Raw genomic sequence first — 27,033 nt, 5'->3', positions numbered from 1 at the left:
GTAGGCAATTCGGCAGTATCGTGGTTTGTCTGAGGATAGAGAGGGAATTCAGATTCCCTCCGGTTTTAAAGGGAAGGGAAAACCCGGGTTTCTCTGTAATAAAATATATGTGAAGGGGAAAATATATGAGTTTGGGGGTCTTCCAGGGACCAAGTTACATTTGGCTAAACAGTTAATAAAGAATTGATTCCAATATTTCATAAACATATAAGCATGCAGTTCATATAAGGGGGGAAATGAGAGAAATTAGAGCATTAAGACATAGTGGAAAAATCCGGATCTCTTGGCAGCAGGCTGGCAGTCTCCATGGGGTTAGAAGGAGGGTGAGTCCCAGGCAAAGTCCTGTTCTGTAGGGGCCCCGGAGCTGGCCCTTGGTCCTTGGAGAACTAAAACTCCCTTCCAGGGTCGCAGCTTCGGAGAACCATTGCTGAAATCCCCAGCAGCGATCCCCAGGCGTGGATGAGGAGAGTGGAGGCAGCGAGTTTCAATAATCAGCTGTTTGTCTCTTTAAATTTGGCTCTTAAAACAAAAAGGTTATTTTCCGAGCACAGGAGCCCTTGGCACAAAAAGTGAGATAGCAGTTAGTGTTAGGATTTAGTCAGGAAGAATATGCCACCGAAATGAAGCGTTTTGGCGGACCCGCGGTTACGGGGGTTATTGAGGTTTCCGTATCCGCGGTTTGGAGAAACGTGGTTCTGATCCCCCCAGGTTGCCTATGGAGGCCCCCTGGGTTGGCCAGTGGCTTCCCACGGCCCTAAAAGGTAGTTTATAAGGTTTTATTGTTATTTTTTGGAAGAAAAAGGACACAAAATATCAGAAGGCAGGAATAAAGTTGCAAGTTAGGAAACATTTTATTAGGGGATTTGTTACAAGGTTGGGGTTAGGAAAGAGATCAGAAGAAGCATTTGAGATGAGTGGCTGCAGACTGGATCACGTTCCCAACCCATTCCATCCAATTGTGGGTCTTGGGACCTGTGGAACTGCCTGCTGCAGGTCAGATCAACTTGAAAGCAGGGGGTGATTGACCTCTCGATTATCACCAGCATGCTGTAGTGGTTTGAGTGTTGGCCTAGGGTTCTGGAAACTAGGGCCCCGTCTATACTGTCATATATGGTAATCCATTTTCTAAATCCAGATTATTTACTTTGCACTGGATTATATGGCAGTGTAGGCTAGATCTGCACTGCCATATAATCCGGATTATCAAATCAGATAATCCAGATTATCCACTTTGAACTGGATTATACGAGTCTACATTACTATATAATCCAGTTTAAACAGGCAATCTGGATTTTATATGGCAGTGTAGATGGGGTCATAGACTCATATAATCCAGTTCAAAGCAGATAATCTGGATTCAGAAACTGGATTATATGACAGTGTAGATCCAGCCTAGGATTCAAACCAAATTCATTCATGGAGACCCATTGGGTGACCTTGGACAAGCCATCCTCTCTAAACCCCAGAGGATGTCAAGGGCAAATCCCTCTGAATATATCTTACTAAGATAACTCCATGATAGATTGGAAATGACTTGAAGTCCAGGATTGCCTTCTCCCGTAATTCACTCTATACACTGAGGTCCTTTGCGGGATGCTTACTCCAGCCTGCCAGAGCATGATTTGCGACCGAACGTCACTCAGATGAGCTTTTCATCGGCTGCCCCAAGACTGTGGAACCGACCTGCTGTAAGGGATGTGACAGCTAAATGAACTGTTGGAATCTAACTACCATATGTGGGACTCTAAGAAAGACCGTAGCATCAAAGCTGGAGGAGCTCCTATGAAAAAGCCACATCTGTTATTACTAGCCATTCTTTTTATCAGTGCTCCTATGCCTTGAAAAGTAACTCAACACTAGAAGTTTGCCATTCAGCACCAGTTTTGTGTGAGGAATGTTGTCAACATATCATAGCATAACTGTCTCTTACTGAACTTGCAAGCCTTTCTAGAACTTTCTGTAGCTTATTAAATGAACTTCCCCCTGTGGTGGTTTGTGTAAATAAAGATAAATATGGAAATGGAAGCATTATCACCGTCTTTAAATCAAGATAAACTCTGCTGTGTAACTCTGCTTGTCACTTCAGGCTTGAGTGAAACAATAACAGTATCTTTATTCTGGTTCAAGAGTTCAAACATATACACAGGGCAACCGTAAGTAACAGTCCTTTTAAATATGCCTAATTTTTTCTTTAAATAGTCAAACTTTGACGAACACGACAGCCATTACATTCCTGACTAAAAATCTAGTCAGCTCCTTTCTCTTCACTCTCCAGAAGAGAAGACAAACTGAAACTGAAAACATCAGTTGGAACAACCGTTGGTCTGCCTCTGCCAAGCCAGAGACAGCTATCAATCAGAATGCTGAGCAGCTGTCGCCATAACAACCCTTTCCAGTGAACTCATCACAATATGGAGTCTTTATTTCATATTCCTTCACACCCCCCTTGAGTTTACTGGAAAGCAATACATTCCCATTTATAAAATACATTTATAAATACACTAGCTGTGCCCGGCCACGCGTTGCTGTGGCGAAATATGGTGGTATGGGAAATAAAGTATTGAGGAATTGGTGGTAGTTAAGGTAAAGGGTAAAGGTTTTCCCCTGACATTAAGTCCAGTCATGTCTGACTCTGGGGGTTGGTGCTCATCTCCATTTCTAAGCCGAAGAGCCGGCGTTGTCCGTAGACTCCTCCAAGGTCATGTGGGATGACTGCATGTAGCGGCGTTACCTTCCCGCCCGAGCAGTACCTATTGATGCACTCACATTTGCATGTTTTTGAACTTCTGGGTTGGCAGAAGCTGGGGCTAACAGTGGGGGCTCTCTCCGCTCCCCCAATTCAAACCTGTGGCCTTTCGGTCCAGAAGTTCAGCAGCTCAGCGCTTTAACACACTGCGCCATCAGGGGATATTATTTCCTAAAGGTTGTGAATATACAATATTTCTGAATGGTTTTTTTCCCCCTGTTGGACGCAAGTATGAATGCTGCAATTAGGAAAATGATTAGGATGTAATGGCCTTGCAGCTTTAAAGCCTGGCTGTTTCCTCCCTGAGTGGATTTTTTGTTGGGAGGTGTTAGCTGGCCCTGATTCTTTCCTGTTTGGAATTTCCTTGTTTTCAGAGTGGTGGTGTTTGCGATATTTTATGTGCTTCTACTGTCTGTGGCCCTGAGAAAACAGAGGATTTGCCAGACTTTGATGATGGGAATACTTTGTTGGGAGGTGTTAGCTGGCCCTGATTGTTTCCTGTGTGGAATTCCCCTGTTTATTTACTGTCCTGGTTTTAGAGATTATATTGTTCTGCATTATTCTATCCCAGTAATTATTTCATATTAAAGTAGAATCTCACTTATCCAACGTTCACTTATACAATGTTCTGGATTATCCAACGCAGTCTGCCTTTTCATAATCAATGTTTTTGTAGTCAGTGTTTTAAATTCATTGTGATATTTTAGTGGTAAATTTGTAAATACAGTACAGTAGAGTCTTATCCAACATAAACGGGCTGGCATAAAAGCCTATTAAACATCAAATTAGGTTATGATTTTACAAATTAAGCACCAAATATCGTGTTAGACAACAAATTTGGCAGAAAAAGTAGTTCAATACACAGTAATGCTATGTAGTAATTACTGTATTTATGAATTTAGCACCAAAATATCACGATATATTGAAAACATTGACTACAAAAATGCATTGGATAATCCAGAACATTGGATAAGCGAGTGTTGGATAAGTGAAACTCTACTGTATATCAGCCAAATTTGAATTTTTAGTTACAGTACACCAAATCTATTTCACCATTTCCCACTGCATCCCTAACACAAGCACATTTTATATCCACATACTTGCTTCTCTGTTTAATTCTCGCCTGTGTGGCCATATGGATGCAGGTTTGATTATCCTCATATATGATAGTGGGATCGTTCACTGGAATTTGTAAATCCTGTAACAACCTTTTAACTACGCAGACTTCTGTGTATGCCATGCTTATAGCACCATATTCTGCTTTGCTTGAACTTAATGCTACATACCCGTTTCTTTGATTTCCAATCTATAACCGATCCCGCAAATTTCATCAAAATTCCTGATGTTGATTTTCTGTCACTGCTGTTAACAAAATCACTGTCCGTGTATACCTGTAAACGTAAGTCATTACTCAGGCTTAAAACTAAACAATAATCCAGGGTTTGTTTTAAATATCGTATGATCCTTTTTACACCATTCCAGGCAGCTACTGTCTGATTGCTTACATATTGACTCAAGAAATTAACTGCAAATGAAATGTCTGCCCTGGTATAATTGCTTATATATAACAACTGACCAATAATGCTTCCATACAGTGCTCTATTATCAAATTCTTCTGAGTTCTCTACTTCCCCTGTAAAACCTAAAATCATAGGTGACAGAACTGCTTTGCAATCTTGTATCCCGGGTTTCTTCAGCACTTGCATTACCTTATTCTTCTGACTTAAAATAAAACCTCCTTTTTCATCTCTTACAATCCCTAAAAAATACTGTACAGGCCCTAAGTTTCTTAGTTTGAAATGATTCCCCAATTCCTTCTCGAATTGCTCAATTTCCTGCAGTGACCTTGCCAAAAAACATAAATTGTCAACAAATACAATAAGGGTTTGATAATCTTGGTCCTGTCCCCGATTAAACAGGCATAGGTTCGCTCTGCTTCTTACAAAGCCCATTTTTTCAACTAGGACCTTGCTTGAACACTCATGCCAGGCAAGTCCCACCTGCTTCAAGGCATATAGAGCTTTTCGTAAATGATAAGTTACGTTCTTGTCCCTGTCTTTAGTCCCAGGTGATGGCACAATATAAATTGTTTCTTTTAAATCTGCATTCAAATATGTTGTGCTGACATCAAAATGGTAAGTTAATAAATTTAAAAAGCTGCAATACCTAAAATTAACCTAACTGAACTAGAACTTGCAGTAGGAGAGTACAGCTCTGTATAGTCAATGTCCTTGACTGGTGTAAACCCTCTTGCTTCTAACCTCGCCTTATATCTTACCTTACCATCTGCATCAACTTTATGTTTGAACACCCATCTCGTGTCAATTGGTTTGCACCCCACAGGTAATTCTGCTGTTGTCAGTCCTTAGAAGCTATAGGACACAATGCAGGGCTCACACAGATAGTCCCATGGAAACGCTTTATTGAAATCCATCTTGCCAATATGAACACAAAGCTAGCACTAACGCTTTCCAGCCAACCATCCAATATATAATCTACTCCTTCCCCCACGGCCCCCCTTTCCACATTCACACCTCTCTGTCAAATAGTTCCTTCCCATGCTTGAAAACCAGAGCAGGCCATAAATCAATCCTCCTAGCCAAATGGTTCGTATCATTCAGGCTATCTCCCTCCCCCATTGCTCTGGCAGGATGTGAACAGGTCAGCTAGGTGAATGCTGGACCTTTGCATCCTGACAGCTGTTCTATATACATCCAGCCTTTTCATACTCTCTAGCTCATTCCTGATGGCTCCTAACTACAATTCCCTTTCTCTTTGAGATATGCTTTCTAATTCTTCATACGATTGTGGCTCGTAACTTACCAAACATACTCTATACCTTTCCGGTTTCCTTATGGTCCTCTTAGTCCTCCTTAGATCTGAATCGTGGCCAGTGCTGGGCAACTCACCATCCTCCTGCACTATTGGGTCTTCCTTTACTTCACCCTCAGATAGGGTGAACATCAGGCTCATCAGGCTCATCAGGTTCCCTAGACTTACACCTTTCATTCACAGGAGTCTTCTGTTCTTGCTCTATGCTATTCTTTTGAGCTACTTCACTAGCAATAGGCAAGAAAACTTCACTGTTAGCGTGTATTCTTTCCCAGTTCTGACTTTTGGCAAAGTTAGCAGATCTGGAGATTATCCTTCCATCTTTATCCAGGAACCTCTAGGCTTTCGCTCCCTGTGCATACCCTACCATTATTAACTTCCAGGCTTTGTCCTGCCCTTTCCTTCTTATGGCCTTTGGTACATGAACCCACGCTTCCAAACCAAATGTTCTTAAATGTCCTAGGGGTGGTTTCTTTTTATAAAGTAAATAATAAGGAGTATTCTCCTTTGCCTCTGACAAAAGCCTGTTAATTAAATATCCTGCAGTTAAAATTGCCTCGCCCTGCAGATTTGGAGCTAGTCCAGAGTCTGCGAGTAATGAATCTGTTACAATTTGGATCTACTTAACATAACGCTGTATCTTACCATTCTCCACACTTTGATAAGTGCACGTTAATCGATGTTTTATACCAGGGGTCCCCAAACTAAGGCCCGGGGGCCAGATGCGGCCCTCCAAGGTCATTTACCTGGCCCCCGCCCTCAGTTTTATAATATAATATTTTTATATCAGTTTTAATAATATAATATATTGTATATACATATAATATTGATAATAATATTATGTTATACAATATAATACTAATAGTAATACCATATAATAATATTATATGTTATATATTACATATTATATAATAGTATAGTGGTATAGTTCAATACAGTAATATATAATGCTAATATTTTGTTATGCTAATAATATAATATATTGTATGTACATACAGCTACTCTGAGTCCCCTTCGGGGTGAGAAGTTTGGGATATAAATGTAGTAAATAAATGCAGTAAATAAATAATTAATTTTAGACAGGCTCAGCCAAAGTCTGAAATGACTCGAAGACACACAACAACAACAACAACAACAACAACAACAACAACAACCCTAATTAACCTGACTATCTCATTGGCCAGAAGCAGGCCCACACTTCCTATTGAAATCCTGATAGGTTTATGTTGGTTAAAATTATTTTGATTTTTAAATATTGTATTGTTCTTTCATTGTTATTGTTGTTTTGCACTACAAATAAGATATGTGCAGTGTGCATAGGAATTTGTTCATTCCCCCCCCCCCAAATGATAATTTGGCCCCTCAACAGTCTGAAGGATTGTGGACCGGCCCTCTGCTTTAAAAGTTTGAGGACCCCTGATTTAAATTATAAAAATGTAGGTTCAATCATTATATCCCTAAGGAATTGCTTCCGATGAAAAGGGCACTTTGGCTTTCATTTTGAAAAAATGTCCCCATAACAGATAACTCATAACTATTCATTGAGTAACACAAAGGGTAAAGCTAAATAAAACCTGGGGGGAGGGTATCATGTACATATCTGAAACTGTATCTCTTGATATTCACATCCCATTTTTTTAAAAAACTCTGATCAACCTGTGCTCTTTTGCTTATAAGGGCTGTTTTAGACTTGAGCTAAGCATTAATACCAGTATACTATAGCAAATATATTGTTGCTGCTGTTGTTGCATGTAAGGATGTTACAAGTTAATGGGAATTATTGATATGATTTTATTTGTTTGTTAAAAGAAAAAAAAGGGATTTATGTATTAATGAAGGCAGGCCTCACATAAGGAGCCAGCTGGAAGCAGTGTACAGCAGGTTGCCATAGCAACGTAGCCTCTCCTTGGAGGAGAAGGGGGCGTGGCTTAGTTGGCAGTTAAAGCTGACCCTTTTGAAAAAAAAACGGTTGCTGTTAGACTTCTGAAGAAGTAGGAGCTGTTGGAGTTAGCTGGAGGAAAGCTACTCTTTAAAAGTTTGGAAAGTTAGGAAATTAAGGCTTGTTCATACAGGCAGATGGCAGCTTAGTGTCATTCAGGGAAAGGCTGAGGATATAAGCTGACCGGGAGTTTAATCTATTGCACTCTGAGAGAAGTTGTTTAAGAAATATTCATTCAAACAAGACTGTACTGTAACTTAAGATCCTGAAACATCTATATATTGGAACCACACACTTATGTACAAATAAACTTGAATTTTGTTGTTTATAAAGATCAGTCTCCTTGCCTCACTCTGAGTCTGAGGGAAAGCCATTACCATTGACTATTCATCACCTACTTTAAAAGACATTACCTCATGTTGGTGGCAGTTACCGTACTTTCCTATATAAGTTACCATATTTACTAAGTTCATCAGTTTTGTTATCCTTCCTTACCCTCCAAATCCTCCTGATATATATATATACTCCAAACATATCTTCCCTCCATATTTGAAAGGCTGTTTACAATTGGAAGCAAGTGGTGGGATCAAAAGGATTCCTCCCTGCTACACATCTTCGCAAATTGGTGGCAGCGGTGGGATCAAAAGGATTCTTCCCTGACACAGGTTTCACAAATTCACACACGTCGTTTCGTTGTGTGCTTTTAAATAATTTCTGACTTATGGTAACTCTATTATTGATTTTCCTGGAGTTGATAGAGTGTGACTTGTCCAAGGTCAACCAGTGGGTTTCCATGGCAGAACGAGGAATTGAACCCTTCTTTTCAGATAGTAATCTAATGGTCAATTTAGCACATCATGCTGGCTCTATAGGAAATATGGCGGCTGCATAACATCATGATCTCTATAGGAAATATGGTGGCTGCATAACATCATGAGCTGTTCTTAACTATTTTGAAACTGTTAGATGACTATAAGCTAGCATTCTGGTGTCACTCATATTAAATAAAAGGTAAAGGTTTCCTCTTGACATTAAGTCTAGTCGTGCCCGACTCTGGGGGTGGTGCTCATCTCCATTTCTAAGCCGAAGAGCTGGCATTATCTGTTGGGGAATGTGGGTGATGGATAGAAGCTCTTACATGTGCCCATGTCAGGATGTGATCACCCAGCATTCACACTAGCTGAACTATTCCCATCCTGCCAAAAGCCATTGGGGTGGAGATAACCTAAATGATAAGAACCATCTGGCTAGGAGGATTGATTTATGACCATGATCTGGTTTTCAAGCCTGAGAAAAGACTATCGACAGACAAGTGTGAATGTGGAAGGGGGGCTGGGGGGAAGTAGTAGCTTGATATGCTAAGATCCGGGCAGAAGTTGATTAGTAACAACTTTGTGCTCATCTTGGCAAGAAGGTTTTCAATAAAGTGTTTCCACGGAACTACCTGTGTGAGCATTCATTGTGACCTATAGCTTCCAAGGACTGACAGGAAGCTTTTACTCATCCAATTTTATCTGCTCATCCCATAAGGAGCATCCTTAATGGTGAGAACATGAACTCCATCGGAAGCGACGACCTGTTGGAGCTCTCACTTCCCGATGAGTCCTGGGTGAACCCGCGAGGTGCCAGATATTCAGGGGAAGAAGGAAACCCATCACCCGTGTTGAGTGAGGCCGGAACAGAACCCTTGGACGCGTCGTGGAAACCACTGACTTCCACGCAGTTACCCACTGGCAGGGGAGCGATGGTGAGACGGAAGATCCAAATGGGAGATGACCCGAGTGGGTTGGAGAGGAGTCCCTGGAAACCAGGAGACTAGAGAAGAGGATGGATGCGATGGAAAGGATGTTAGGGTCATTTTCTCAGCAAATGGATGTGTTTCGTCGAGAGTTGGCCACATCCTGGATGGCGACAGCCGAGCAGAGAGACCAACGGAGAGCCCAACCCCTGAGAGGTACCGTGTGTCATTCCTCTGGTCGGGTGGGTTTCATGGACGATGAGGATGACTTACAGTGGCAAGGGACATCGGCTTTCCCAACGAGCCTGTCGGGGAGGAGTCAGATGGCTCCGGGTAAGGGAGAACTTCGCATGAAGTTCAACAGGGATCCAAAACAGCTGTCTTTTTTCATCACTAATATAAGACACTTTATGGAAGATTTTGGGGAGCAATTCCCCTCGGAAAGTGCAAAAATCCACACTATGTAGCAAACCTGAAGGAAGTAGCTGTGGACTGGTTAATGCAAATGTATGATACCGATGCCCCTGAACTGGGTTGCCTGGAGACTTTCTGAAGGCTCTCCAAGAGAGGTTTGAGGGTCCTCTGGCGGAGGAGAGGGTGAAAGTTCAACTGAAAAGGATATACAGTAGAGTCTCACTTATCCAAGCCTCGCTTATCCAAGCCTCTGGATGATCCAAGCCATTTTTGTAGTCAATGTTTTCAATATATCATGATATTTTGGTGCTAAATTCGTAAATACAGTAATTACAACATAACATTACTGCGTATTGAGCTACTTTTTCTGTCAAATTTGTTGTATAACATGATGTTTTGGTGCTTAATTTGTAAAATCATAACCTAATTTGATGTTTAATAGGCTTTTCCTTAATCCCTCCTTATTATCCAAGATATTCGCTTATCCAAGCTTCTGCTGGCCCGTTTAGCTTGGATATGTGAGACTCTACTGTTCCAGGGAAACAAAACAGTGTCAGAATACGCCCTGGAATTCAAAGCAGTGGCTGGAAGGATTAGGGACTGGTCAGAAACCACCAAACTGGAATATTTCAGGGCAGGCCTGCGTCCAGATGTGCTTGAGTGTGTTTTGCACCGGGGTAACCCTGCGGACTTAGAAACCTGGATTCATTTGGCAGGCAAAGTGGAAGTGGATAAACAGCAAATGCCTCGCCGACCTAGGGAAAGTGTCAGACTCAAGGCCCCAGCAACAGCAGCATGGCATTCCTCCCCTCCACGCAGGGATCAACAAACCGGGAGAGGAGAGGGGGCCGAGGTGCCTGCTTTTCTTGCGGCCCATGAGGGGCATCGAGAGGCAGAGTGTCCGAGAAGAGCAGGAGCGAAAGGAGGGAAGCCTCGCAGCCAAAATTCACCCCTCCCTCCGCCTAAACTGGCTAAGGGGAAAGCTGCCATGGCAACCAAAACAGCTTTAGCTCCAGGACAGCTCCCAGCGGAAGAACTGGAGGGAGAAGAAGAAATCCTGGAACTATTGGGAAACAACCAAGATCTGTTTTAGACGCCCGTGAACAGATCAAACCAGCGAAGGGCAACAGGGGTGAGTTGAAAAGGCTAAATTGTGACATTGTAGACATCTCTACAAAGGAGAATTAGGGTGAGGTTGTTGAACCCAGAAACAAAGGCCCATATAGAGACTGATGCTATGCTAGATTGTGGGTGCACCCGGTGCCTGATTACCCCTGAACTAGCCAAAAGGTTAGGAGTAAAGCCCAATCCCTTAAAGACACCGGTAGTCTTCTCTGAATTAGACAGGATCCCAGCAAACGGGGCACCAGTAACAGAAAAAACATGTTTCTTAAGAATGACAATGGGCACCCATGCAGAGACTTTGCAGTTTGTGATTTCAACGATGGCATACCAGCCAGTCATACTGGGCGTCCCTTGGTTGAGGTGGCATAATCCTCAAATTGACTGGAAAAGGTAAACTCTCACATTCTGGGATGGGACTTGCAACTTTGAGAGTTTCCCAAGGCCCATAAGAGAATTAAAGCCAGAAGAGGTGCTAGTGGCCACATCACAAGATGTGCCAATGGAGAACATCCCCAAAGTTTATCAGGATTTTGCAGATGTTTCAGCGAAAGAGAAAGTGACCAATTCCCCCCCCCCCGCCACATAGAAAAACTGACTGTGCGATTGAAATAGACCCAAACACCAAATTACCAAAACCAAAACTATATGCAATGTCAGAGCGGGAGAAAAAGGCACTCAGAGAATTCATTGACAAAAACCTAAAGAGGGGGTTCATCGAGTCATCCCAATCCCCACTGGCAGCTCCGATTTTCTTCCAGCCAAAACAGGACGGATCACAGAGATAGGTCGTGGATTATCGTGGCCTTAACGCGATATGCACCACAAATCAATATCCACTCTCGCTAATGTCCGAGATGTTAGCACAGTTGGGAGAAGTGCGCATCTTTACCAAACTGGATTTGCGAGAGGCCTTTTATAGGGTTCGAATCCGGGATGAAGTCCGTTGGAAAATGGCTTTTAATAGTTATTTGGGTCAGTACCATTTCAGAACCATGCAATTTGTGTTGTCCGGTGGTCCAAAAGTGTTCATGCAGTTCATAAATGAGATCTTTCATGAGCTATTATATAAAGGAGTGATCATATACTTGGATGACATCCTTATATACAATAGGTCATTATCGGAACATGTTAAATTGACCCGAAAAGTCCTGCAGATCTTGAGGGAGAATCAGCTTTATGCTAAACTTTCCAAATGAGAGTTCCACAGAACACAATTGGACTATTTGGGGTTTCGGATCTCTACAAAGGGCATAGCAATGGATCCCGCTAAGGTGCAGGATGTCTTAGCGTGGGAACCCCCCCCCCCCCCAAGACCCAAAGACAATTACAGGGGTTCCTGGGGTTTGCCAATTTCTATAGACAATTCATCAAGGACTTTGCCAAATTGACTCTACCCTTGACAGACATACTAAAAACTAAGGGGAAGGGGGAGACTTGCAAGACAAAGACACTGGGCGCTAAGCTGGTCTAGACGTCTGAGTGCCAGAAGGCGTTTGAAGAATTAAAAAGGAGATTCATTAGTCAACCAATCTTGGTACATGCCCAGCCAAACAAATCTTTTGTGGTGCACTGCGATGCCTCAGAGACAGCCTATGGAGCGATCCTGTTGCAGGCCGATGAAGAGGGTAATCTAAGACCTTGTGCTTATCTGTCAAAAAAGTTCACTGAGGCGGAGAAACTGTGGCATGTGTGGGAGAAGGAATCCTTTGCAGTGAGATTGGCCCTAGCCCACTGGCGCCACTTCTTACAAGGAACAGATGTTCCGTTTGAGGTATGGACTGATCATAAAAATCTACAGGCTTTACAAACCCCCCAAAGGTTGAATGCGAAACAACTATGATGGGCCCAATTTTTCAGCTGCTTCAATTTTAAGTTGAAGTTTTTCCCGGGAAAACAAAATTGATTGGCAGATGCGCTCTCACGCATGCCCGACGCTGACTATTTGGCTCTGGGAGAAGTCAGAACTATGTTCACAAGGGAACAACTGGGATTGTTAGTGCAAACCCGACCCAAAATCAAGGACAAACCTCCCCCTAGTGGTCAAATGCAAGAATTGTCCCAGGAATTAAAATCTTCCGCCAATACAGACTCTTGGCTTCAGTCCCATAAAGATGAATTGTCACAGGAAGGGGACCTGAGGACTTACGGTTCCAAATACTATGTGCCAGAAAGCCTCCGACTCCAAACTCTCTGGCCATTTTGGACTTACAAAAACTTTAAAGCTGTTAAACAGACAATTCTGGTGGCCAACCATATGCAAAGATGTAAGGGACTATTTACAGGAATGCCCTGTATGCGCTAAGGCCAAACAGAAGGTGGGCAAGCCCTCCGGTTTGCTGCAATCCGTAGCCAATCCCTCAAAACCCTGGACCAATATAGCTATGGACTTTGTTGTAGACTTACCCAATAGTAACGGGTTCAACACTATCTAGACTGTAATTGACCTGTTTTCCAAACAAGCCCACTTCATCCCCCTTAAGAGACTCCCAACTGCACTTGAGTTGGCCAAATTGTTTCTGCAACATGTGTTTCATTTACACGGATGCCCTGAGCGAATTATAAGTGACAGGAGCTCTCAGTTCACGTCCCAGTTTTGGAAATCTTTCCTGGGGCTTTTAGGAACTGAGAGGGCCCTAAGCACAGCTTTCCATCTCGAGACAGACGGAGCCACATAACGGGTCCAGAAGACCCTTCAGCAGTTTCTCCGTTGCTACAGCACATACCAACAAGATCAATGGGCCTCACTTTTTCCCTTTGCAGAATACTGCATTAATAATTTGGACCACGCCTCCACTGGAGTCTCACCGTTTAAGGTTGTAGGGGGTAGGGATTTCCCGCCATTTCCAGAGTGACTAAAGGACATGGCGGTACAGATTCCACCCAGAGTTGTTCTTCCAGGTTGTGTTGCTGACACAAAACCGGGAGACTGGGGGGAGAAGATTGCTGCCTCTTGGCCTTCGATTCAGGATGCACTGCATTCGGCCAAGATGGATTACAAAAAGCATGCAGATAAAAAGGGAGCAGCACACCTGGACTTTAAGGTGGGAGAATTAGTGTACTTGTCAACCAAACACCTGAAATCCACCCAACCATCACGGAAACTGAGCCCAAGGTGCATTGGGCTCTTCCCTATCTCGGCTGTGATAAACCCTGTGGCAGTAAGACTGCAGTTACCTCATAATTGACACAAAGTACACCCTGTATTTCATGTTAGCCTGCTGAAGCTGGCGTGTACCACCCACAAATGGAATACGACAGATTCAGACCTTACTCCCATCATGGTGGGGGTGCATACCCATTTTGAGATTAAAGACATTCTAGACTCCAAGAGGTCTCGTGGGAAATTGTCCTACTTGGTCCAGTGGACTTCAAAGGCCTTACATCACGAGTGGGTGTCGGCTGAACGTGTTAAGGCCCCAAGACTGGTAAAACTGTTTCACAGTCGATTCCCCCACAAACCTGGGCCCTAACTGATCCTCATATTTTTTGTTGTGTCTTGTTTTTTGCTTTTATTTCCCTTTACCTCTCTCCACAGGGTCGTCTTTGCGGAGGGGGGATTTATGTCAGGATGTGATCACCCAGCATTCACACTGGTTGAACTATTCCCATCCTGCCAAAAGTCATTGGGGTGGAGATAACCTAAATGATAAGAACCATCTGGCTAGGAGGATTGATTTATGGCCATGATCTCGTTTTCAAGCCTGGGAAAGGACTATCGACAGACAAGTGTGAACGTGGAAGGGGGGCTGAGGGGAAGTAGTAGCTTGATATGCGGAAGTTGATTAGTCTGGACGGAAGTTGATTAGTAACAGCTTTGTGCTTGTCTTGGCAAGAAGGTTTTCAATAAAGTGTTTCCACGGAACTACCTGTGTGAGCATTCATTGTGACCTATAGCTTCCATGGCAGAACGGGGAATTGAACCCTTCTTTTCAGATAGTAATCTATTGGTCAATTTAGCACACCATGCTGGCTCTATAGGAAATATGGTGGCTGCATAACATCATGAGCTGTTCTTAACTGTTTTGAAACTGTTAGATAACTATATGCTGGTGTCACTCATATTAAATAAAAAGTAAAGGTTTCCCCTTGACATTAAGTCTAGTCGTGTCCGACTCTGGGGGGTGGTGCTCATCTCCATTTCTAAGCCGAAGAGCTGGCATTGTTTGTTGGGGAATGTGGATGACGGATAGAAGCACTTACATGTGCCCATGTGCCCATGAACCCAGAGTTACTCTGCAGAATGATTCAGCTTTGTAGAACAAATAACACATGAACTTTTACTAAGTCCAAGAGATCAACAGAACAATGGTATTTACTAGGCTTGAGCAATCCATGAAAAAAATGTTTCTAAACTCACTTCAAAAGTTAGGGGGTGCTGGCACTTCGTTTCTGAAGTCACTTCCGAATTTTGTCACCAAAATTTTTGAAATTTAACTAAAATTCTTTATATTCAAAAATAATTTGTTAATGGTGGACGTGCATGCGCAGTGGCCCAAAACAGCCCCGGTGGGGACTTTTACGGGGCTCTCCCACTCTTTTTTTTTAGCTATCCTGATCAAATTTGGTACAGTGGTAGAACACATTCCACACTGCTTGCTCTCCAAACTGCAGCGGGTTTGCCCTTTCCTCAGATTTATTGCGCAATTTCATAATTTATATAAAAAAATCTTTATTTACAAATGGAAAAAAATCTGTTCCTGCTTTAAAATTGTTATTTCCTGTTCAATGGGGTATTCTTCACTGTGAAAGTCCTTCTTCTACTTGTGTAACTTTGTTTCCGTGCCCGTAAATTTGTTAAAATGTTAGGACATTGGTGGCCAAGACACATTGTGCTGCCGCAATGCGCAATAAGTTTCCACAGGCATCCAGGAAGGTTGCCATTATCTACCATAGTGGGCAAGCCCCTCCCCCCAATAAATGTAAGAATCATGGGACGTTGGTTTGAGTTCTCACCTGATGGTGAAATGGGTGCTTGGGTCCCACTCCCCTGGGGAGCATGCCACCGTCGGATGGCACCCACCCCCGGCCCTATCTTTAAAGTTGTGGTGTTGTCATGAAGACTTTTACAACAAAAGTTAAAATATCCTGCTCAGACTGAACAGACTATCCCACTTCTGACACCAAAAATGTTATGAATAACTTTTCAATAACTTTAAAGCAGAGGTTCTTTTTATTGCAGTTTCAGTCTGAGAGGTATAGCAGACAGAACAACAAAGAACAACATTTAGACATACAGACATACAGATTCTATGCAACTACATTGGATTCACAAACAACCTACAGTTACATTGGCTAAGAAACAAACAAGGGGGGGGGGTTACATTTTCATTCTTCATTCACACACAACATGTATCCATCTTCATGCACACAAAAATTACCATATTCTTTCTCCCTCCTTGGAGAAGCACCTGCTTAGGCCAGACCCAGCTTCCACTGCTGCCTCCCAAGACATAGTTCCAAAACGCCAAAACGCCAAAACTTCAAAAAGACCATGACTTCAAAATGCACTCCTTCCTCTTTCCCTGAGAAAAGGGGGCCCCAAACAGTGAACAGAATCCTGCTTTCCCATAGCAGATCTGCCACTCCCAAGTACACCACCTCCACTGAGCATGGCGGGTGAACAGCGTCGCTGTCTGTCACACCTTCTGGACTGTCATAAGGTCACTTATATAGCAATCTTTTGCTGATGATGTTGTCCCAAAGTTGTAAATGAATCATAGACGTCTTCCATCCTGGAATATCCTCAGTTTCCTGGACCAGATGTTGATTCCTTTTGATTGGTGTTAGCAAACACAAGCAGCTCTGCCCCAAAAGTTCATCAAGTTAGCAAATGTTGTCAGATGTTAACAGATGTAAACATTTCTCTTATCAGTCACAGTTCTTATCACAGTTTGCCAGGCAGGTCAACTATTTCAGGTCTCGTTAGCAGGTTTTAATTACAATTCCTGAGCAGGTCTTAGTCTACAGACTAGTGTCTTCAAATTTCTAGCTCTCTTTCACTCTTCCATTCATACCACATATCATATATGCATATTTTGGTCACAGTGTGGGGTGTGGTTTTTTTTGGATGCAATAGACATGGGGGCTTGGGTCCCACTCATCTGGGGAGCCGGCCACCGTTGGGCAGCACCCACCCCCACCCCAATGTTTAATGTTGCGGGGCGAGGTGTGGTTTTTCTGCTGCGATAGACATGGGGGCTTGGGTCCCACTTGTCCGGGGAGCCAGCCATTGTCGGGCAGCACCTACCCCGCCTTAACGTTTAATGTTGTGGGGCAGGGCGTGGTTTTTTCTGCTGCGATAGACATGGGAGCTTGTGTCCCACTTGTCCGGGGAGCCGGCCACCGTCGGGTGGCACCCACCCCCTGCCCCAATGTTTAACATTGCGGGGTGGGCCATGTTTTTTTCGGCTGTGATATACATGAGGCCTTGGGTCCTACTTGTGCAGGGAGCCGGCCACCGTTGGGAGGTACCCACCCCCGTAGGACCAAGCTGCCATTAGAAACACCGGCATAGGGGGGGGGGGGAGGCCTGCCACCACTCCTCTCTTTAATGCTCATTAGGATTCCGGAGAGCATGTCTCTTCAGGAGAAGGATGAGGCAGGCCCAAAATCGGCATCGCCACAGCCTCCTCAATCTTTGATACCGCAAGCGCCATGCACATGCATCCCACCCAGGAACCGTCAACCACCATTTCAGAGAAGGGAGGAGAAATGGAAAGAGGGGGAGAAGGAGAGGGGGGAGACATGGACAAGGACTTGGAAAGGCTCTCCCCCCCCCCCACCCCCAGTCTGCGTGATTGGGAATTATAGTATCGGCCTTGACGCGGCCAGCGGAAATGCTTGCAAGACGTCGGCCGAGTTCGACCTCCAGATAAGCTTGAAGAGCTACTTCAGCATACAGCAGTGAGCTGGTGGAACTCTGTCAGAGAAACGCCATTCCAAAACCCCCCCATTCCAAGAAATACAAACTGTTCGCAGACCGAAAACGCAGGGAAGGGGAAAAGCTAGCAGAAGGAGACTTAGTTTGGCTAAGTACGAAGAATCTCAAATTAGGGTTTCCCTCAAGAAAGTTAGCGCCATGCTACATAGGCCCATTCAGGATTTTAAAGGTAATCAACGAGGTCACCTATCAATTGAAATTGCCAAAGGATTTAGGGAAAGTGCACCCAGTGTTTCACTGTAGCCTATTGAAGAAATATAAAGGTACTTTGAATGATGGGGAACAATAGGTTGTTTGGCATTTTCTCCACAGGAAGAAGAGGAGGAGGAAATTATGTTAGGACCATAATTTCTGGGCCTGTACTCTGGCGCCAGAAATCAAGGACGCTGACATCAAAGACTGATAAGGCACCTGCGGCTCTCGGCCCTGAAGGAAAACGGCTGGCGTGTGAACGGGAAGAATTGCGCGGGGTTTTCTCTGGGCAGGAATTGTTACTTAGAATGTGGGGGGAGTGTATATAAGGGGATCTTTCTGGGCCGACCAGCAATCTCGGCTTTATGTGTGTCAAAGTATCCTACAGTAAAGTTTTCAGTGACAACAGAGCGAGTCTCTTGTGTTCATTTGGAAGCGGCTGGAGTGAGCTGACACGGGCAAGCATTGCAAGAAGAAAATTAACCGGGAAGCAAGCAATACATCAGCCAAAACCACTCACATTATGAAAGTAATGAAATCAGGATCAAATAAAAATATCCCCATCCCATCTTTAGCATGAGATGTTTGAATACAGGTAGGAAAGCAGAAACACCAAAGTTTCGGTGACTGGAGTCACATGTCCATCCAAATACCTTTGAGGTAGTTCTCTTTACTGCTTGATAAACTAATGTTAGATAGCATGAAGGGATGTTAAATTATTGTTATACTTAGAAATGATATTGCAAATTATAACTTAGTAAAGAAGCTTCATAGCTGTACTTATTTATTTTGGTTGCCCATGGAATACAAAATTGTTCTTTGCTTTGCTGTTTCCAAAAGGGAAAGCCGTGACAAGTAACTAAGGGGAAGTTTTCAATGGTTAGAAATGCATTTAAATAATTTATGAAAGTATTTGTAGACTGTTACAGTTAACGATGAAACGACATCGTTTCAGAAATGGGTTTCTCCCATATAAACAGCAATGCTTTGGACTCACATTGCAATACGTACAGTTTCGCAGAAAACAAACAAACAAAAAAACCTATGAGTGAATTACAATCAGAACTTCTTTTATGCTGTATCCAAAGTAGAATCATAAGGTACATGCTTGATTTTTTCTAATAGGAAAACACCAAATAGATTCCTATAATGTATTTCTTCCCTACTCAAAGTCTTAATAAGGAAAACAAAACATAGACAAACTGCGAGACTGCCCCCAAGGTATGGGTGTCTCCGAAAATGCAAGCGGAGGACGGTGTGTGATGATTATGAGGAAAGGCAAACTCTGGAGGACAGGAGAACTGAGAACTAGGATAGCTTTGGAGGACGGAGGAGAGAGGTGTGGACATAAGGAACAGGGACTGGGCCACCCCCCCAAAGTTGCCAAAATAAACCAGAAACAGAGCAGCTTAAAGGAAAAGAGTACTGTTGTTCTAGGAGGCGTGGATATCAAAATCCAACTCGGGGAAATTCAACACGGGCAGGTTGGCCTTCAAGAAGGCCAGTTTCTCAACTGTTTGAGGGTCCAGCAAGCTGTGGTGGGGTGTGACTACATCACCTGCAAGGCTAGAGAGCCTTTCGCTCTGCATGCTGATGGGCTGGCAGCTGAGAAACTGGTGGGCTACGTGTGATAGATTCGGCCACATGTGATCATGTGAAGCCCAGTAGGCCAATGGATCACAGGAAATTATCTCTGGAGGCTCCTCAAAGTACCAGTTGACCAAGCACTCTGCTGAGTCTATCTTTTGCACTGAAGCCAGCAAAGACGTATCTTCTGAGTGGGCTAGTATGGCCACCGTCTCTGCAAAGAAAGTGTTTCCTTGTCGTTGCTGGAGACCCGTTATGCAAAGGCACCCCCCGGTAAAGTCTTTGGGGCAGACGGTGTACTTTAGCTGTGGATCACACAAGGCCACCAGCATATGGACCTTGCTGGTAAGAGGTGGCTCAAGGCGTTTCCGTACGGCAAAGGACAACTTCCTCACCACCTCCTGGACCGGAGATGCCAGCGGGCCGGCCAGGGAGTCCAGTGTTCGACTGGCCCCAAGCATTTCAAGGTGCCTCCTTAGCCCCAAGAGAAGGGGGGCCGCCTGGCTAAAAAGGGCTCTTAATTCAGAAAGGGTCTCTGTGGCATCTTTGAATGGCTTCAGGACGTCTACCAGCTGGGACATGGTGTCCCACTCTTGTTTGCTTGACACAAGTTAGCTTACAGGAAAGGGAGATGCCTTCTGCTGCTCGACCATGCGTGCCAGCATCTTATAGGTCGAATTCCACTGGGTGGAGACGTCCTGCAGCAGCTTGTACTGCGGGAGCCCTTCCAAGTTCTGTCCCTCTCTCAGCTCCCGGGCTGCCTTGGTGCTCCTGTGGAAGTAGCCCGCAATCTTTCTACAGCACTCGATCAGCAGAGCGATGTTTGCGGTGTTGGTCTGCTGCTCTTCAGTTCTCTTTAAACCTTCCTTGATGGTATTGTGAAGCAAGTATTGATGGTATTGTGAACATCAGGAAGAACTTCCTCAGTGTGAGGGCTGTTCGGCAGTGGAACTCTCTCCCCCAGACTGTGGTGGAGGCTCCTTCTTTGGAGGCTTTTAAACAGAGGCTGGATGGCCATCTGTTGGGGGTGCTTTGAATGCGATTTCCTGCTTCTTGGCAGGGGGTTGGACTAGATGGCCCATGAGGTCTCTTCCAACTCTACTATTCTATGATTCTATGATTCTAAGTGGGCCATGCAGGTGATGTAGGTAAAGCCAGCATTTTCCACCGCTTTGATCATATTTTTCCTAGCGTCAGTCACCATGAACCCCCTCCTCATTGCTTCTGGCCAGCATCGCTTCCACTCCCCCATCATGTTTTCAAGATAGCTGCAGATGGTGTAAGCCTTATGATCCCGATCAACTACCTCCATAGTGAGGAGTGCCCAACGATGGGATGTATCCATACTGCCTTCTTTCTCCCACCAATGCACCATCAAAGAGAGTTAGGAATGTCCTCCTCCCAAGCTCGACCAAATATCAGAGGTAAAATGGATGTGTCCTCCCATGGCACTCTGCAACATCCTTGCAGCCCTCATACAAGCCAGGTATAACTGTTCGGGAAAAGGTGTGACGGGAGGGGATTTTGTAGCGGGGGCATAGGAGTTCCATCAGGCGAACAAAGCCATCTTGCTCGACCATGAGGAATGGATGGTGATCGAGGGCCATCATCGAGGGTCATCATCGAGGGCCTTTGAAGACCCAAAGACCTCAACGGCGGAGCAGGCGGAGGATAACATGGTCCATGTTACAACGGCTGTGAAGGCGAAATAAGGCTGCAACAGACTGAGAAGCCACTCTCGTGTTAATCATACCACTGCTGGGACCTCAATCTGTGAAAACTGTGTGTTGACCGGCCGTGCACTGACCTCCACACATTAAAAAAAATCCCACACAGGTGTCTTCCAAGAAATGGAGGACCATCATCCTCAAACTACGAGGGATCGCCTAAGTAAGTTTTTTCTTATGGGGATAATGGGAATTCTAGTATATGCCAGACTTAGCAAAACAAGGTGCAGTGCTTTGAGGAGGCCTGCAAGGTTTGAAATGGAAGCAAACAAGGGAAAATCTTCAGTCCTTTATCCCCAAGGTATTCTTATGGGGATAATGGGAATTTTAGTATATGCCACACTTAGCAAAACAAGGTGCAGTGCTTTGAGGAAGCCTGCAAGGTTGGAAATGAAACAAAACAAGGGAAAATATTCAGCCACTTATCTTCAAGGTATTATTATGGGGAAAATGGGAATTCCAGTATTTGCAATACTGCAAATTCTTTAAAAAAAAAAAATCCAAACAAACGTTTCCCCAGACACCCCAAAAAAAGCTGCTGAAATAAGTGCTCCTTACTTTTATTCTTTAACTGAAAAAATATTAAAAGAAAACTAAAAGCCACCCCCCCTCGAGACAATATGGCGCAGCAGGAAAATAACAGCGCTGGCGGTCGGATGCTGTGGGGGGGGGACCCCAGAGCCCCTTTTCCAAACACAGCCTTCTCAAAAACCAACCCTTTCCCCGGTCTTCTTTGGATGCTCTCCCTGCTCTATTCTTAATTCCAAAACCCAGTGGACACCAGGCAAGGAAACTAGCTAGTCTCCAATGCAGCAGAAAAATCTTGCCTGGAACCACACTGCTGAGCTAAGCCCAACCACCCTCCCCAGAACCCCGGTGCGAATGAGCCTCGAGGCGCCCTGCAGGCTCTTTTCATTGAGGATGTACAAGCACCTCCCCTAAGTTCAATGTGCACTCTGATTGGCCACAGGGAGGAAACAACAGGCTAGGTTGCCCCAGTGCAACAAAGCAAGTTAGGGCGATCTGCAAATTGCACTTGCTTTGCTTCCGAAGAACATACGACGATATCAGAAAAATAGGCTATCATGACTCGATACTGCAGGATCCACACGATGGGAAAAGCACAAAACAAACTAATTGCTTATGACATATGGAGGAATCGAATTTTTTGAGCAAGCCTAGTATTTACAATAGTCCCTCTGATTGCTTACAGAAATCAGCAGTCAGAAGCAGTCCTTTCTTAGTCCATAAATCTGCTTCAGTGAAGATCAGCAGCAAACAAGGCCTCAGTAATAAGCAGGTCTCTCTAAGTACAAAGCCATCTTCTTTTCAGCCAGAACTCAGTAGACTCTCTCTCTCACACACAGAAACCTGTTCAAACCGGTTCTCCAGCAGCAGGACAGCAACATAGAATCATAGAATCATAGAATCATAGAATAGTAGAGTTGGAAGAGACCTCATGGGCCATCCAGTCCAACCCCCCGCTAAGAAGCAGGAAATCGCATTCAAAGCACCCCCAACAGATAGCCATCCAGCCTCTGCTTAAAAGCCTCCAAAGAAGGAGCCTCCACCACAGCCCGGGGGAGAGAGTTCCACTGTTGAACAGCTCTCACAGTGAGGAAGTTCTTCCTGATGTTCAGGTGGAATCTCCTTTCTTGTAGTTTGAAGCCATTGTTCCGTGTCCTAGTCTGCAGGGCAGCAGAAAACAAGCTTGCTCCCTCCTCCCTATGACTTCCCCTCACATATTTGTACATGGCTATCATGTCTCCTCTCAGCCTTCTCTTCTGCAGGCTAAACATGCCCAGCTCTTTAAGCCGCTCCTCATAGGGCTTGTTCTCCAGACCCTTAATCATTTTAGTCGTCCTCCTCAGGACGCTTTCCAGCTTGTCAACATCTCCCTTCAACTGCGGTGCCCAAAATTGGACACAGTATTCCAGGTGTGGTCTGACCAAGGCAGAATAGAGGGGGAGCATGACTTCCCTTGATCTAGACGCTATACCCCTATTGATGCAGGCCAGAATCCCGTTGGTTTTTTTAGCTGCTGCATCACATTGTTGGCTCATGTTTAACTTGTTGCCCACGAGGACTCCAATGTCTTTTTGACACACACTGCTGTCAAGCCAGGCGTCCCCCATTCTGTATCTTTGATTTCCATTTTTTCTGCCGAAGTGAAGTATCTTGCATTTGTCCCTGTTGAACTTCATTTTGTTAGTTTCGGCCCATCTCCCTAGTCTGTCAAGATTGTTTTGAATTCTGCTCCTGTCTTCTGGAGTGTTAGCTATCCCTCCCAGTTTGATGTCGTCTGCAAACTTGATGATCGTGCCTTCTAACCCTTCGTCTAAGTCGTTAATAAAGATGTTGAACAGAACCGGGCCCAGGACGGAGCCCTGCAGCACTCCACTTGTCACTTCTTTCCATGAAAAAGACGACGCATTTGGTGAGCACCCTTTGGGTTCGTTCGCTTAGCCAATTACAGATCCACCTAACTGTAGTTTTGTCTAGCCCACATTTTACTAGTTTGTTTGCCAGAAGGTCGTGGGGGACTTTGTCGAAGGCCTTACTGAAATCCAGGTATGCTACATCCACAGCATTCCCTGTATCGACCCAACTCGTAACTCTATCAAAAAAAGAGATCAGATTAGTCTGGCATGACTTGTTTTTGGTAAATCCGTGTTGACTATTAGCAATGACCGCATTTGTTTCTAAGTGTTCGCAGACCACTTCCTTAATGATCTTTTCCGGTATCTTGCCTGGTATCGACGTGAGGCTGACCGGACGGTAATTGTTTGGGTCGTTCTTTTTCCCCTTCTTGAAGATAGGGACCACATTCGCCCTCCTCCAATCTGCTAGGACTTCTCCCGTTCTCCAAGAACTCTTGAAGATAATTGCCAGTGGTTCTGAAATAACTTCCGCTAGTTCCTTCAATACTCTTGGATGTAGCTGATCTGGCCCTGGGGACTTGAATTCGTTTAGAGCGGCCAGGTGTTCCTGGACAACTTGTTTCCCTATTTGGGGTTGGATTTCCCCCAATCCTTCGTCCATTCCATGTTGCTGAGGTTGAAGTTGGCTTTCTTTTTGTGAGAAGACCGAGGCAAAGAAGGCATTAAGCAGTTCTGCCTTTTCCCTGTCCCCTGTCGCCATCACCCCATCTTCTCCTTGCAGTGGCTCTATCGCCTCCTTGTTCTTCCTTTTTCTACCAACGTAAGCAAAAAAGCCTTTTTTGTTGTTTTTTATGTCCCTGGCAAGCCTGAGCTCATTTTGCACTTTAGCCTTGCGAACCTTTTCCTTACAGGTGTTGGCTATATGTTTGAATTCTTCTTTGGTGATTTCTTCCCTTTTCCAGTTCTTGTGCATGTCACTTTTGAGTTTTAGCTCAGTTAGAAGTTCTTTGGACATCCATTCTAGCTTCTTTGCACTTGTCTTATTTTTCTTATTTGTTGGCACTGTTTGCATTTGCGCCTTGAGTATTTCACTTTTGAAAAACTCCCATCCATCTTTAACTCCCTTGTTTTTTAATATTGGCATCCATGGAATGCCGCTCAGTAATTCCTTCATTTTTTGGAAGTCAGCTCTCTTAAAGTCCAGAATGCGTGTTTGACTTGTCTTAGTTTCAGCATTCCTTTGTATTGCAAACTGCAGGAGCACATGGTCACTTGCCCCTAAGGATCCAACCACTTCAACTGTATTGATCAGGTCTTCCACATTTGTTAAGATTAGATCAAGAGTTGCTTATCCCCTTGTTGCCTCTTCTACCTTCTATACCATAAAATTGTCTGCAAGTCAAGTGAGGAATTTGTTGGACATTTTACTCTTGGCTGAGTTTGTTTTCCAGCAGATATCGGGATAATTGAAATCGCCCATGACTACTATATCTCTTCTTTGTGCCTGTTTGGTCAGCTGTTGACAGAAGGCTTCATCAAGTCCTTCATCCTGACTCGGAGGTCTATAGTAGACACCCACAACAAGATCTTTTTGAGTCCCGGTTCCCTTGATTCTTATCCAGATGCTTTCAAGTTGGTTTCCCGGATTACAGTCTTGCATTTCTTCTGCAACGTAACTGTTTTTGACATATAAAGCTACTCCCCCTCCTCTCCCCTTTGTTGCAAACCAATTCCCAGGTCCTTGCAAACTCAGCCAATTAGCTTCATGCATTTGATTTTCCAGTTAACACACACATAGTATCTTTGCAAACCATGACATTGTCTGTAGACACCTCCAAGGTCATGTGACCGGCACAATTGCATGGAGCGCCATTACTTTTCTGTCATTGTGGTACCTATTGCTCTACTCACATGTGCTTGGTTGGCAGAAGCTGGGGCTAACATTGGAGCTCGCCCCGCTCCCTGGATTCGAACCACTGACCTTTCAGTCAGCAGGTTCTATTCAAAATAGCTTCAGCACTTTGGACAGTCCCTTTAAAGTTTGGACTAAATCCTGGAATCGTGTCACCTATTGAAGCAGAATTATCAACTTCCACTCTATCCCCAGAAAGCAAAAATATTTAGTATGGCGAAGTTGGAGCTCAAGCATTGTTATTAATTATGGGAAATTTTTATTTTTTCCTCTTGGAAAGGTTGTGCAAGATAGCATGCTTCTTTCCCTTTTACTATTTCCCTGTTATCACTCTGTTGTAAGTGGCAAAACGATAGATAATAAAAAAGCAAGGAGGGATGGAGGAACAGGAAGAGATACCCACAGTGTTCTTCCTCTTGGTGTAGAAATTCACATGAAAAGAAGGACTTTAGCGAGCTTGTGTATGTGAGGAAAAAGATTGGAAAATGAGAAAAGCCTGCCTCCATGTTTTTGGCAGCACTGATGACTACATCATGAGCTTTAGGGGACTGTGGGGATAATTTAATCCCCTTGTGTTCTTCCTTGCCATATCTTATTCTTGCTGATGCCACTTGGGGTACCGTTTTGTAGGCAACTCCCAATGATGGCAAAGTTATCTCTGTATTAATCCACATTTTGAGAAATTCTGAAAGTGTTGTATGGAGGAACATGTAATTGGATTTGTGAGTGCCGGCTATTCCTCAACTGTTATGGGAGTCTCTTTCGGGCTGTTTTGTGCTTGGGGCTACTTCTACACAGCCATGTAATCTGGATGCAAATGTGAATTAAAAAGATCTGGTTTGCTTCTGAGTGCCTACACAGACCCTCACGAACAAACTGGAAGCTGGGACAGAGTCCACAAACATCCATTGACTGCGGACAGATCCCTTATCTCCTCTGAGAGATCCGCTGATTTAAAAAAACCCAGCTTCTCAGTGCTTGACTGCACAAGACAGTGAAATTGGTAAGGCAATGCTGTGGTTTCCTTTCTAGAGGGAGTTGTTGGTTTACCTTCCAGCTGTGTATCTGGTTTCTCTCCCCAAGTGCTCCAGCATTAGCCCTCTTCATAAGCTCTCCATATGCATATTTTGATTGATCTGCAGTGTTCATATTCAGATCAGCTTAAGCAGATTTATGGAATGATCTAGAATTTCCAGAATATGTTTTCTAGACATCCCGACCTTGAGCTGGCTTCAAGGCGGATTTTAGCACTTGTGTAAAAGGGCCATGGGTTGAAACCTATTTGCTGCTGAGGTTATATTCATGGTGCAAAGATTTTGCCCAGCTTGTCTGTCAATTGTGCCCCTACCTCAACTTACTATTAATATGCAACACAAGAAGCTTTCTTTCCTTCATATTGTATGGATCTATGCATTTGTTTTAATATGATTCATTCCCTCGCAGTGGATGAGAAAAGGAGTTTACAAAAATCTACGGGGACCTTTTCTTCTCTCTCAATTT

The 27,033-nt window shown here is 44.1% G+C and overlaps 2 long non-coding RNA genes across 2 annotated transcripts; both read left to right on the top strand.

Moving 5' to 3' along the window:
* The first annotated feature begins 9,032 nt into the window (after window positions 1-9,032).
* On the top strand, window positions 9,033-18,332 carry LOC134295721 (uncharacterized). The gene is made up of 2 exons (XR_010002357.1): window positions 9,033-9,471; window positions 18,047-18,332. It is a non-coding gene; the product is annotated as an uncharacterized LOC134295721 (long non-coding RNA).
* Window positions 9,521-14,656, top strand: LOC134295720 (uncharacterized). The gene is made up of 2 exons (XR_010002356.1): window positions 9,521-14,219; window positions 14,330-14,656. It is a non-coding gene; the product is annotated as an uncharacterized LOC134295720 (long non-coding RNA).
* Window positions 18,333-27,033: the final 8,701 nt, after the last annotated feature.

The sequence above is a fragment of the Anolis carolinensis genome, chromosome 1 (genome assembly GCF_035594765.1).
Source record: "Anolis carolinensis isolate JA03-04 chromosome 1, rAnoCar3.1.pri, whole genome shotgun sequence".
Lineage (NCBI taxonomy): Eukaryota > Metazoa > Chordata > Lepidosauria > Squamata > Dactyloidae > Anolis > Anolis carolinensis.
This window is presented reverse-complemented; position numbering and strand designations above follow the sequence as displayed.